Raw genomic sequence first — 15,011 nt, 5'->3', positions numbered from 1 at the left:
TTCGTATGTTGGATTGCGTGCGGCCAGCAGTAACAGCCTCGTTGATCAGGCCCTGATCCACCGGGAGGTCTGGTCGTGGACCGGGCCGCGGGGGCGTTGATCCCCGGAATGCCCTCCAGGTAGACTCCAGGTAGACCCGTACCGTGGATCGAACCACGGAACCAGAGTGTGTGAGCTGAGTGCACTAACAATCGAGCTACGGGACACCTAGGTTAAAATAGTCCTCTATCAATAAATTTAACCAGCTATAACATGCTACAATGTCAATAAACGAAATATAAGATAAAGGCGATAATAACTGTAAATGCGGGAACGAACAGTGATGGGTGGCAAGGGTGTCCAGGACTGAACCACTACGATCATTCCAGGAAATTCTCCTTGTACACGTCACATTACTCGTCTGTCATCCTCCATCGTGACCCAGGCACAAACATGCCAATATAAACCTCCTCCATCGTGACCCAGGCACAAACATGTCAACATAAACATGTCAACATAAACATTCCAGCATAAACCTGTCAACATAAAACATACGTTCATAAACATGTCCAGGACAGATCACCTACGGTAAATCCACGAAATTTCCCCGTACACCACACGTATCATCGTTTTCTACTGTCACATTCTCTCATTATGTCTCAGACGTAAATATGTTAATCATTACCCACGAAGCTCGGTGGTATCTCGTTCACATCAGGGCCGAAGAATAAGTAAGTTTATTCAGGTATACACAAATACAGTTACATAGAATTATCATACATAGCAGCATATGTGTAGAGAACCTAGGATAACCCAAAAAAGTCAGAGTGACTTATTTCCATTGGGGTCCTTTTACCTTATTATTATAATATAAAGGTTATAATATTTTCTTATTATTCTATAATGAAGATAACATCTTATTATGATACTAAAAAGATTATCTACTACACGAGGGTCATTAAGACTATCTACAATACGAGGGTCATTACTAGGAATAAGGTAAAATTTACACGTATGTTAGCTAAAAAATAGAAAATCATTCCCCTCCCTTTCTGTAGCTACATTCATCAGACACCTTTTGGCACTCTTCTTGAACTGGTTCATGCTATGACTGGCTTTGACATGTGCGGGTAGTCTGTTCCATTCATTTATTGCTGTACAATAAAAGGTGTTTGAAGCCTGGCCACTGACTGTGGGTACTACAAAGTTGTGCTCTCTCTCCCTAGTACTATGATTGCTTTGGTTCCCAACCTTGACAAAATTGACAGCAAGATATTCTGGACACTGTTTGTGAGCAATTTTATAAACATGATTTAACTTCAGTTGTTTTACTCTGTCTTCAACATTCAGCATATCCAACTGCTGTAATTCATCCTGGCCTACATGCTCTCTTGGTCCCAGGTCCAGGATGAATCTTACGATTTTGTTCTGGGTGATTTGCAGTCTAGGTTCAAATCTCATACTGCTCTTATTTCACCCATCAGTAAATAGGTACATGGGTTTTAGCCGAATGTCATGGGTGACATCTTGGGGAAGAGGATCCAAGGACCCGTAACGGAAGGAAGCCAGACTTCTTGGCTTATGGTTTACAGGGGAAAAAGTAGCATACGTTACGTTTCTCCCAGGAGGTTTGTTAGTCCAGTGACTGGACAGATAAACTTTCTGAAGAGCGAAACTTATCAATCTTAACAAAAGTTCCCAATGCTGCAACTGTGTCTAACTTATACTTTTGTGGGTATTATATACCTCGTGTCCCGCAATGGAGGGTAAAATGTCGACAACTGAAATAATACACAAGACACAGCAAACAGAGAGAGGACTCAACAAGTGTAAAGAGACCACGACTCTTCAACACCCTCCTTTCATTACCAACAACCCTCCCCCCTAGCTGTCATCAAGAGGGAACTCTACAAATTTCTCAAAAGTTGAGCTGGCTTGTGGTGCATATGCTAAGCTGTGCGCGGCGGGCACCAACAACCTGATCAATCATACCAGCAACCAGGAGGCCTGGTCAGGAACCTGGCCGTGGAAGTAGCGACCCCCGGAAGAGACTACAGGTAACCAAACCATTATTAGTGTAATCAAAGCTGGCTTCGAATTAAGTGCCATTGTCTTGGTTAGCCTGGCTTAATGTATCTCCTACCTGAAGTGTGTTCCGGGGGTCAACGCCCCCGGGGCCCAGTCCTTGACCAGGCCTTACGGTGGATCAGGGCCTGATCAAACAGGCTGCTACTGCTGGCAGCACGTAGTCCAACGTATGAACCATAGTCTGGCTGATCAGGCAATGACTAGGTGTTTATCCAGCTCCCTCTTGAAGGCAGCCAGGCAGCTCCCTTTATGCCTGGTGGGAGGCTGGGTTAATAATTGGCATAAGTCAACACATAGACACTTTAGTGCAACGAAGTCTATTGGTGCAACGTTTCACCCAGTTCATAAAACCCACTCGTGGGTGAAACCTTATACCATTAAAGACCACCGCTTGTCAGCCTGATGCCTTTATTGTTTTCAGTATTTACAGAATAAAGTTGTCAGTACACTGTGGACGCACTGATATTACCTGTGAAATACCTGTGACAGGATTCTTGTCACTATGCCCAGACTGATGTCACACTGCACACTGGTCAATCAGGCTGTTGCTAATAGCGGTATGCAGCCTCAAAGGACTGACCACAAACACACCCACGCTTTCTATTCCATAACATGACACTCTTATACACTGTATTCCACTGTGAAGACAACACACAACCACTGTTGTAGCACCGTGTTCCACTGTGAAGACCACACACAACCACTGCTGTATCATCACTGTGCAGACCACACACAACCACTGCTGTATCATCACTGTGCAGACCACACACAACCACTGCTGTATCATCACTGTGCAGACCACACACAACCACTGCTGTATCATCACTGTGCAGACCACACACAACCACTGCTGTATCATCACTGTGCAGACCACACACAACCACTGCTGTATCATCACTGTGCAGACCACACACAACCACTGCTGTATCATCACTGTGCAGACCACACACAACCACTGCTGTATCATCACTGTGCAGACCACACACAACCACTGCTGTATCATCACTGTGCAGACCACACACAACCACTGCTGTATCATCACTGTGCAGACCACACACAACCACTGCTGTATCATCACTGTGCAGACCACACACAACCACTGCTGTATCATCATTATACTGTGCTTATGTAAACGTCAGGTAGTCAGGCATGATCCAAGAGGTTAAGACAGACTGGAACAACTAACTGGTGATGGTGCAAGCACAGGAACTCTGGTGAGAACTGTACAGACTGATGCGAACCTGTCTGCTGCAGAGAATGTAAGAAGTAGTTTGAACCTGTGTTTGAGAACACAACAACCGGTTTGAACCCGTGTTGCAGAGAACACAAGAACATGTGTGAACGTGTGATGCAGACTGCAAGAACGTGTTGTCTGATTGATCGTAAATATGCTCACAATTCACACACAACTTCAAGGCAGTATAGTAGAACAAAGATTACATACACAATGCCACAGCCATCAATAGTCGAATAATACGACGAAGAAGAGGAAGAATCTCACCATAACGTGAAAAAAAAAACTTTTGTCAGGGGTACTGTGGATCAAGCTCGTGTCCTTATAACTGCAAATCCCCGACTGGCGTGAAACGTTTTTACATTTTGTAAGCTATGACGGTGTGGCTGGGAACTTGCAATTACGAGGACGCGGTTCGGTCCCCAGTAATTCACATAATAAACAATAACACATCGTGAGAAGAGTCGCAATGAAAATGGCGAGTACTTTGGGTAGCTTTAAAAAACAGACTGGATGGGTACATTTAGGAAGATGGGTAAGTGGGACCTGCTTTTAGCATGGGGCAGTAGGCCTACCACATTAGTGGTACACACAATCGGCAATTTGTGCAACATCTGAGTGGAAAGAGGTATTATGTGGTGAACAATCCCTTAGTCTTGATGAATGATTCATTACAAGTGAAGACTGACCACCACCTATCAAGGCTGAAGGACTGGTCACTTCGAATACCTTTTAGCGCTTTCCACCGTCTCCAGTAATTATCAGTTTTATTAGAGTAGACTGATAAAGCAACTGGCTGGCGAAACGTCTCTGCAGGTATCTTTATTAGGGAGAAGTTTCGCCAACCAGTAGCTTCATCATTCCAATGCAGAGAATAATTACTGGAGACGATAGAAGACGTAAAATAGTAGTCGAGATGATCAGTCGTTCAGCCTGGAGTTGATGTGTTTAGTCCATCAATCACGACTGATGGACTGAACACATCGGACTGATTATCTCAAACTTCACCTCATCTTCCACCTTTCTCTGCACTGGACTGAAAGAGCCACTGGTTGGCGAAACGTTTCTCAAAAAAAAGTCAAATGTTGGACAATTGTCTCATTTACTATCTATGGGGAGTAAATAAGAACTATGAGACTACGTAGGCCAAGTGATGACCAAGACATGTAAACAACGGTGAATACCAAGTCGAGGAGTTTGAGTAAGAGGGATTTAGCCAGCCGAAAATTCCTTTATTCTTGTATCTATATAATAAATATGAATATGATAATGGTATACAATACCTATAAGTGATAAGACTCATGTGCAACAGTTTTAGGGATTTTTACTCTGAAAGGTTTCGTCTACACAATAGGCATCTTCATTCGAGTACTGAAAAAGCCTACTGTGTAGGCGAAACGTTTCAGAATAGATACCTAACTGTTGTACACGTATCTTACATATCTATAAAATGGTGTGTGGTGAAAACCCTCGGTCATTCTTATAGTCCGAGCGGGACTCACGTTTTGATTATTTCTAGAGCCTTATCATGGAGCACTAAATAATCTCTGGTGACTGAAGCCAATAGTAGAAGTCTTCTTACGCCCTAGAGACCCAGTCAGAGACTTATAACTCCTTCCTGGGAGAGTGAAGAGGCCAGATGTGCAGCAGTGTAGTTATAAACCTAAGAGCTGCATGACCCTTGTATGTTTAGCCCTTGATTTTGATTATAATAATAATAATCTAGAATCTAGATTCATAATAATAATCTAGAGTCTAAATTAATTATCCTTACAAGCGATTTAGAACTAGCCTCTCTTAGGTCTCGACTCTACACCTAAAAAATACTGGTTCTAAATCGCTTGTAAGGATAACGAATTTTGTATTTGCATTCAAAAATTTATAATAAAATATGCACGTTACGACATAAGTCATGAGTAATATGGGCCAATCCATAGCATACTAAAACCACATCCAAACCCTTCCATTATTTCGACGATAGAATGTCAGTTAATTAGTGTGATACTGATAGGCTTTGGTCTATGTTCTTCCAGTGGCTGTTGGAACACAGAGTTTTAAGTTCACTGTCAATACCCAGAAGACAGGCAGTGGTGAATTATTATTATAATCAAAAAGAATCGCTACGCCTACAAGAGAGGCAGTGGTGAAAATACTGCGAATGTCTGCAGCTGTGCTCTTGTCTCTGTATACGTCTATTAGTGATTCTGAGAGATTATCCTTATACGTCTATTAGTGATTCTGAGAGATTATCCGTGTACATCTATTAATGATTCTGAGAGATTATCCGTGTACATCTATTAATGGTTCTGAGAGAACTATCCGTATACATCTATTAGTGATTCAGAGGCATTATCTTCCCCACAGCCCACTCTCGGACCATGCCTCCTAGGTTGGGAAAAAAATATTGCAGGATTGATAATTATTAAGAAACGCATAGAAAAAATTAAAGGTATGTGCATAATGGATGTAAGAAGAAATTTCTGAGATTTACTTGTCATCTTGCATGTCCATGTGACAGAAAGAAAAGACTCAGCAATCCTGCCAGAGTACAAAATATTTAACAAACTATATTTCACACTCGCTTGACAGGACAGTAGTACCTCCCAGGAGGGTTGCTGTCTACCAAACTACTTAAGACAAACCTGAACGTAAGACCATGGATTCTTTGTACAGAGAGTATTTGCACTTTTGTTAAAAGGATGTTGTATTTAAGACCAGATTAAAAACATCTATTTCCCTCCCCCCTCGGCTGCCCAAGCAACAGATGCAAGACGTCACAATGCTGGACTCTGTGTTTCATGGCTTAGAGACACCCCTGGCTGAAGCAGGGAAAAAACCCACTAAAATAAATATCTCATCAACTCACTTTCCTCAAGCGAATCGTCTAAACACCATCACTCTACCTTGCAAGTCAAACTTGCCTTACCTTGAAACATGATTGCAGGCAATCACCAGCCTACCTTACCTTGACACCTTTCTCCAGACAATCACCAGCCTATTTTACCTTATGTTGACATCTGCCGTCAGTCACCAGCAGACCTAACCTTACTTTGACACCTGCCTCCAGAAATCACTAGCCTACCTTACCTTACCTTGACACCAGCTCCCAGACAAAAGTGAGTCACGGGTTATAAGAGGCTCCAGCGTGGCGTGGTCTACCTGGAGCCCACAAAAATCGACCTGGCGAGAGTTTTAATCAAGCGCATCATCAGCGAATGCAGTAGACGTCTGTCACTTCCCCAGTCACCAAGTTAACAATCTAGGCTCACTACACAGCCTACACCAACACAGTTTCAAGAGTAGATTTAATCAGGATAGTGTAAAGGGTTCAAGACCCACGAATTTCATACATAAGGGTAATTATCATTACACCCCTCTGTCTGTCTTTAAGAGGGAACCGGATAAGTTCCTCAAGACAGTTCCTGATCAGCCTGGCTGTGGTGTTTGCGTTGGACTGCGTGCTGCTAGCGCACCTTAGCCTCATCTGGGATGAAGCTACGCGGGGCTATGACCACCGGAATCAACTACAGGTAGGACCTGAAGACCAGGATCCATTAGAGCCTAAAGATAAAAGTTAAGAGGCGGCTCGACAAGCTGTAACTAGACAAGCACAATTGAGTACAACTAGCTAAGCTGAATATGACACATGTGTAATATTAATGGGTATGAGAGGGGCCGGCTGAGAGACTATCACCTCTAATTACCTTTTCAACTCTTCCACCATTTATTATTTGTACTGGATTGATACAGCCGCTGGTTGCCGATACATCCCCACAATAAACATACCCAAGTGTTTCACATGATCCTTGTTCATCTACTTGTCACTTGTGTATACCATAAATATAATAATACAACTAGATAAGTTCACCCCTAAAACAGGGATTACATAAGTACATATTTTTCACAGTCTCCTGCTCTCGTAAGGACAACGTTATTAAAGTGTGAAAATTTAGAACCAGTCCCTACAATACTTTCTTGTAAATTATATTATGATACATGTTCATCGCCGTTGCTGCAGGGAGTACAGATTCAGAGATTCAGAGTTAACAATAATTTAAGGGATTGGTTGAACGGATGCGGGTAGTGAACAGAAAAAGCTGAAGGCTACAAGACGAACAACTATTCAAACCAGACATGACTGGGTAAGTTCCATGCTAACTTTCAGGACAGAAAATGTAGAGAAATGACCATAACTTCAAGCTCATCAGGCAGCCCTGGGAGCAGAAAACGGGAAATTTTTCCTTCCCCATGGAGCAATAAACCCATGGAACATTTTACTTGCCAGAACTAAAGAATTAGAGTAATGTTTATATTTACCTGACAGCGCTAAGGGAATTACAATAATGTTTATATTGTCAGTGCTAAGGGAATTACAGCAATGTTGATATTGTCAGTGCTAAGGGATTTATAGCAATGTTTATACTGTCAGCGCTAAGGGATTTATAGCAATGTTGATACTGTCAGTGCTAAGGGAATTACAGCAATGTTTATACTGTCAGCGCTAAGGGAATCACAGCAATGTTTATATTGTCAGATCTGATTGAATTACAGCAATGTTTATGTCATGTCTAAGGGAATTACAGCAATGTTTATATTGTCAGTGCTAAGGAAATTACAGCAATGTTTATATTGTCAGTGCTAAGGAAATTACAGCAATGTTTATGTCAGGTCTAAGGGAATTACAGCAATGTTTATGTCAGGTCTAAGGGAATTACAGCAATGTTTATGTCAGGTCTAAGGGAATTACAGCAATGTTTATGTCAGGTCTAAGGGAATTACAGCAATGTTTATATTGTCAGAACTAAAGCAATGTTTATATTTGTCAGAGCTAAGGGAATTACAGAAATGTTTATATTTCCAGGACTAAGGGAATTACAGCAATGTTTATACTGTCAGAGCTGAGGGAATTACAGCAATGTTTATATTGTCAGAGCTAAAGGAACTAGAGCAATGTTTATATTTGTCAGAGCTAAGGGAATTACAGTAATGTTTATATTGTCAGAAGTAAGGGAATTACAACAATGTTTATATTTAAAACAAAACTGGGAAAAATTGTCCTAAACTATTTGAGACGAGTCACATACATGCTACCCACTCTCAAGACTGGACACCATAGATGTAACTCCGCTCCTGTAGTTACAAATACGTAATCAGAACAAGCAGGATGAACATACAAAGGACAAGAGACGTAAGCTTTCATTATATCAATATTATATTCACGTAGATGCGCCAAAGCGGTCTAGGTCATACAAGCGCCAGGGAAATGGAAGGTAATCAGTTTTTATCCAATTCCTTAAACCAAGAGTCTCTTCCCAGCATCCAAGCACTTTCCTTCAAGGGACAAAAGAGATACAAGAGATGATTTTCTCTCAGCTTCAATGCACCCTCATTGAAGGGACAAGAAGGATACAGGTGCTCGAGTCAGATTCAATGCACTTTCCTTGAAGGAACAAGAGAGGTAAAGGAGGCACTAGAGTATCTCTCAGCATCAATGCACTTTCCATGAATGGACAAGAAATATACAGGTGGTGCTGGAGTCTTTCTCAGCATCAATACATTTTCTTTGAAGGGACAAGAGAGATACAGGTGCCGCCGGACACTTTCAGCATCAATGCACTTCACATGAAGGGACAAGAGATACAGGAGGTGCTGGAGTCTTTCCCAGCATCACTGTACTTTCCATGAAGGGACAAGAGAGATACAGGAGGTGCTGGAGTCTCTCTCAGCATCAATGCACTCTCCTTGAAAGGACAAGAGGGATACAGGTGCTGGAGTCTCTCAGCATCAATGCACTTTACATGAAGGGACAAGAGATACAGGAGGTGCTGGAGTCTCTCCCAACATCACTGTACTTTCCATGAAGGGACAAGAGAGATACAGGAGGTGCTGGAGTCTCTCTCAGCATCAATGCACTTTCCTTGAAGGGACAAGAGAAATACAGGAGGTGCTGGAGTCTCTCTCAGCATCAATGCACTTTCCTTGAAGGGACAAGAGATACAGGAGGTGCTGGAGTCAAGGTGAGCTCTGAGCAGAAAGAGGTGCGTGCCGGATGAAATATTCAAACGATGACGGTGCTTACACAGAGTGGGTCGTTGGCTTGTTTGGGAGAGCGCACCGGTGTAGCACCCAGGTACACGCCCTCTGTATAAGATTATTATAATCAAAAAGAAGCGCTAAGCCACAAGGACTATACAGCGACCTCTGTATAAGAGCTACACCATCACTACAATCTAGCAGTGTATTACACACACACACATCCTATATTTATATTAGAGCTAAACCATCAGTACAATCTAGCAGTGTATTACCCAAACAGTTGTAGTAAATGCTACAACCTTTGGAAATATAAAAAAATATCCATAAGTGAAACGTTCTCCCAATAAAAGCTTGTCATTCAATTGTCTTTTATTCATACTTATCGGTAATAGGCCATTGCATCCACTGAGAAAAGCCTCACTTTGCCCGCGCTATCCCGGAAAAAGCTATAAACACTTAAATATGCACATCTCTCAAATGTATGTGCACACTTTACTATAATCCATATTTTACAGTGTGTGAAGAAAAAGATGTTTATCTCTTGCAGTATATATGCAGAGAATATTATTATTATTATTATTATTATTATTATTATTATTTGTCATGGGAAAATCAGCTGACACGGGTCTTAATCACATGGTGCCCCGCTCAATGACTTTAAAGTTCGCAAGGCGTTCATTATGACGCTAATGATCCAATAGCTTGTGTGAGTGGGTCATTCAGCTGTACACAAGAGTGAGGGTGAAGGTTGTAATGGACTCAGTCACCCACTCACACGCGCGCACACACAACTGGTGGGGAAGTATAGTTGAAAGGAATTCTCAATTCAGACAATAATAATTTAACTTCAAGCAGCAGTGATTTAAATTTATTAAAAAAATGCAAAAACCCATTTCTTTTAATGGGCATCATTCCCATGTTAGGGTGTTCTACACATTGCAAATTCCAGTAATCATCGTACCCGCGGCCCGGTCCCAGACCAAGCTTCCCGACTGATATTATGATCATAACTTCTGCAAAAGAAGAAATTGAAAGTGAATACAGGAAAGAGTAAGGTTATGAGGATAACAAAAAGATTAGGTGATGAAAGATTGGACATCAGATTGGAGGGAGAGAGTATGGAGGAGGTGAATGTATTCAGATATTTGGGAGTGGACGTGTCAGTGGATGGATCTATGAAAGATGAAGTGAATCATAGAATTGATGAGGGGAAAAGGGTGAGTGGCGCACTTAGGAGTCTGTGGAGACAAAGAACTTTGTCCTTGGAGGCAAAGAGGGGAATGTATGAGAGTATAGTTTTACCAACACTCTTATATGGGTGTGAAGCATGGGTGATGAATGTTGCAGCGAGGAGAAGGCTGGAGGCAGTGGAGATGTCATGTCTGAGGGCAATGTGTGGTGTGAATATAATGCAGAGAATTCGTAGTTTGGAAGTTAGGAGGAGGTGCGGGATTACCAAAACTGTTATCCAGAGGGCTGAGGAAGGGTTGCTGAGGTGGTTCGGACATGTAGAGAGAATGAAGCGAAACAGAATGACTTCAAGAGTGTATCAGTCTGTAGTGGAAGGAAGGCGGGGTAGGGGTCGGCCTAGGAAAGGTTGGAGGGAGGGGGTAAAGGAGGTTTTGTGTGCGAGCAGCTTGGACTTCCAGCAGGCATGCGTGAGCGTGTTTGATAGGAGTGAATGGAGACAAATGGTTTTTAATACTTGACGTGCTGTTGGAGTGTGAGCAAAGTAACATTTATGAAGGGGTTCAGGGAAACCGGCAGGCCGGACTTGAGTCCTGGAGATGGGAAGTACAGTGCCTGCACTCTGAAGGAGGGGTGTTAATGTTGCAGTTTAAAAACTGTAGTGTAAAGCACCCTTCTGGCAAGACAGTGATGGAGTGAATGATGGTGAAAGTTTTTCTTTTTCGGGCCACCCTGCCTTGGTGGGAATCGGCCAGTGTGATAATAAAAAATAATAAAATAAAAAACTTAGCGCTGAACCCACTAGGGTCATACAGCGCTGCTTCCTGATTTACAGCCTAATAAATTAGGCTGTTTATGGAAGCAGCATGCAAACCAGTGTAGGCACAACATTCTGCTTATCAGGAACTAGCTTGAGAAATTTATCAAGTTTCTCTTTGCAGACATCTAGAAGTCTGTTGTAAATTCTACTTATAAGGAGAGGGTGTCGAGAAGTTTAGGATCCTTTATTAGTGTACTTGTGGCACCCCTGCTTTTCATTAGGGTATTTTTCCTTAACTGCCAAGCCTCCTGCTCAGTGTACAGATTTTGAGTCAAGTCCATTTAGTATTTTCCATGTATAGGTTATATCTCCTGACTGCGTTCTGGGGAGTATAGTCTCAAGAACTTCAGGCTTCATACTAATTTAGGCATCTGAATGAACCGATACAGGCTGTGAAAAGTTCATCTCCAGATCAAATGTGCATTTATTGAGAGACGTTTCACCTCACCAGCATCAAAGACAACCCCTCAAGGGAGGTTCTTTGATGCTGGCGAGGGGCTCTTGATCTAGGGAATTGGATCCATGCTCTAATTCCCTGAATTAAGCCGGAATGCCTTCCATCCCTCCCCAGGCGCTGTATAATCCCTACGGGTTTAGCGCTCCCCATAATAATAATAATAATAATAATAATAATAATAATCTAACAGACATATGAGAACAATGTTTTTGATAGTCGAGCCAATGGAAGTAATGGAGAGATGCAGCAGTAAATGTGGGCACAGTGGTTGGATCCTACAGGTAACATTTTAAATAATCATATTATTATAATTAAAGCTAAGCTCTAAACCCACATGGGTCACCCACAATTAACTAGGTCAGGCCATGAGGTGGGCTATAAATTGAGCAATCGAGTTTTAGACATCGTCTAGGCTCCTACAAGGAACATGGCCAATCATGCAGTGATAACAGTGGAAGAAGTAGGGCGGTGCGGCAGTAGTAGAAGTGGTCACACATGGGCAGGGCCATTTGTGTAATGAAAGTTCATTAAGACTTAGACTATCTTATGAAGTTCTAAACTCATATGGGTGATTAAACTCAAGAAACTGTGGAGACTCGATCCTCCGTCCGCTAAGCACAGGCTATGTGATATGGTGCAACGATAACGGGTCTGTTACGATACCAATTTTTTTGCCGATGCCGATACTCAATTTTAGGCTGATACCGATACCATCGTAACTGACCGATATTGGCACCGATACCATCAAAATTAGCCGATACCGTTACTTTGGCAAACCTCGTAGTTTCAGTACTGATTAGTGGATATCTCACATTTATTCAGCTTACATCACAATTTATTTGGTGTAATATAAGAGGCAGACTCAGGTAGCCCATTTGCCTGGCCATGTGGACACAGGATCGAGCCTATAACACTCTTTGCACTGAGTGACCCACATGGGTTTACCGTTTCAAGTATAATAATAACGTGTAACTATGTGAGAAGCCCTGAAATTAATGTAAACTGTGGAATGTTTTTAGAGGAGCGAGCCTTATTCATATAGTGTTTAGGAAAGTTAATGTTATCTAGAAAGTGTTGCGAAGACCAGGATGGGTGACGTTTAATGTGTTTATAGATGGAGTTGTAAATGTAGTGAATGTTAGTGTTTAAGTCATGTGTACCTAGATGTTTAATGTGTTTATACATGGAGTTTTAACATATCTAATCCCTCGGATCAAGAACCCATCACCAGCCACAAATGACACAGAACGCAGTTTTAATTCGAGGAAAAGGAGAGCAGTTTGAATTATCATTACAATCAAAATTAAGCGCTAAACCCACAAGTTATACAGCGCTGAGGGCAGCTCGAAATCATGGAATCAAGAACCTTTCACCAACATCAGGGCACCCCCATTCCCATGAAGTATTTAGTATATTCCATTTCTCCTGTGCATGGGATAGGCCATCCTGAAAGACATCACTTCTCGGGTGATATTATTATTTTATATTTTATTTAAAACTGCATATACATAATACGTGTATTACTTACGAACAAACCACGGTGAAAATAGTGATGCACACAGAAAACTTCATACTTCTCCGATCATGAAATTCAACACCTACATTACATAGTAGTAACAAAACCAACCACATCCACTTTACGTTAAACCTTCCCGACTCAAAAAAAAAAAAAAAAAAAAAAAAAAAATAAAAAAAAAAAAAAAAAAAAAAAAATAAAAGAGGAAGATACCATCACGTTAAAGAAGTATATTACTATTGATGACATATATATATATATATATATATATATATATATATATATATATATATATATATATATATATATATATATATATATGTCGTGCCGAATATGTAAAACTGGTCAATTAGCAAGAACTCATTTAAAATTAAGTCGTTTCTAAAATTTTCTCTTATACATTTAAAGATATATTCTTTTCTTTAATGTTAATGTAAATTTTTTTAATTTTGCTCCAAAAGTATCTTAGAAAACTTACCTAACCTTATTGTAACAAGAACAATTTATTTTAGCCCAACTCAACTAAATATATTTTAGATTTGTTTACAATAATTTAATACTAAACAAACACAGTGAAATATATTTTTTTCGTTAGGTTCAGAATGATTTTGGCGAAATTATTGCATACACAAATTTTCGCTTGTCCTATATGGCAAGATGAGCGTTGCTATTTAAGCCAAGATCGCAAGTTTTGCCTATTCGGCACGACATATATATATATATATATATATATATATATATATATATATATATATATATATATATATATATATATATATATATATATATATATATATATAACCTAAACACAACTCAGATCGGTATACAGAAAAAATACTTATAGTTTACTTGCGTGTCACAAGTACTTGGTTAAACAGGAGCACCATACCTAACACATACACCACAATATTGAAAACCCAACCTATTACTATTATTATTACAATCATTACTAAGTGCTAAATCCACTAGGGTCATCCCAGGTGATAGTAACTCCAGCTCTGCTAGAATGAAATCTTGGAAGCTGTCATAGGTGATAAACCCTTACTGGAATATCTGAAGATATCCTCATTGCCTTACTGAAGTCTCCAGCTTAGGCTGACATTTTAAAACGATAAATGTGAGCCATTCTGCACGATAGAATATGACGGGGGAAACAATGTGTAACTATCATACAGAATAATGTAGCAACACACTGCTCATGTATACAATTGTCAAAAAAAAAAGAGAAAAAAAAATGGGGACTGAAATATTTTCAATGCTGAGCACACGCAAAAAAAGCTCACAATTAGCCAACCTGGCGTTTAATTACCCACTAGAATCCTGCAAACGATGTCGCAAGATGCCAGAGGCTTCGTGAAACCTCTTCAATAAACCTTATTGCTACTTCAAGTAAATTTACACATTTTCCTCAACGTATTTAATTTGCTTATTCGTAAAATGCTTATTTAAAAAAGCCTACCCGCCTCATATTTACTAGTAAAGAATAAAAATCACAAAACCGTAAATGGAACAATTTATAACCCACGGTAACTCAATGCACTGGCTGGAACAATTCACCACCACTCTAAAACAAGGCATATCATGATTGGAACAATTCGCAACTAACCAACAAAATGAAGATGAAACACGCCCACACGATAATTCAGAATGAACCAAAATAGAACGAACCAAAACAACTGCTCTCAAGACTACC

The 15,011-nt window shown here is 40.6% G+C and overlaps 1 long non-coding RNA gene across 2 annotated transcripts in view; it reads right to left on the bottom strand.

Moving 5' to 3' along the window:
- The window catches only part of LOC138855212 (uncharacterized), a 140,700-nt gene that overhangs the window by 93,876 nt on the left and 31,813 nt on the right, over positions 1-15,011 (bottom strand). The window contains exon 3 of one of the 2 annotated variants that reach the window (XR_011394403.1): positions 9,978-10,350. The exons of the other annotated variant lie outside the window; for it this stretch is intronic. This is a non-coding gene — a long non-coding RNA (uncharacterized lncRNA). Of the gene's footprint in view, positions 1-9,977; positions 10,351-15,011 lie in introns of those variants that run through there. 2 annotated transcript variants of the gene reach the window in all.

Source organism: Cherax quadricarinatus, chromosome 85 (genome assembly GCF_038502225.1).
Source record: "Cherax quadricarinatus isolate ZL_2023a chromosome 85, ASM3850222v1, whole genome shotgun sequence".
Lineage (NCBI taxonomy): Eukaryota > Metazoa > Arthropoda > Malacostraca > Decapoda > Parastacidae > Cherax > Cherax quadricarinatus.
This window is presented reverse-complemented; position numbering and strand designations above follow the sequence as displayed.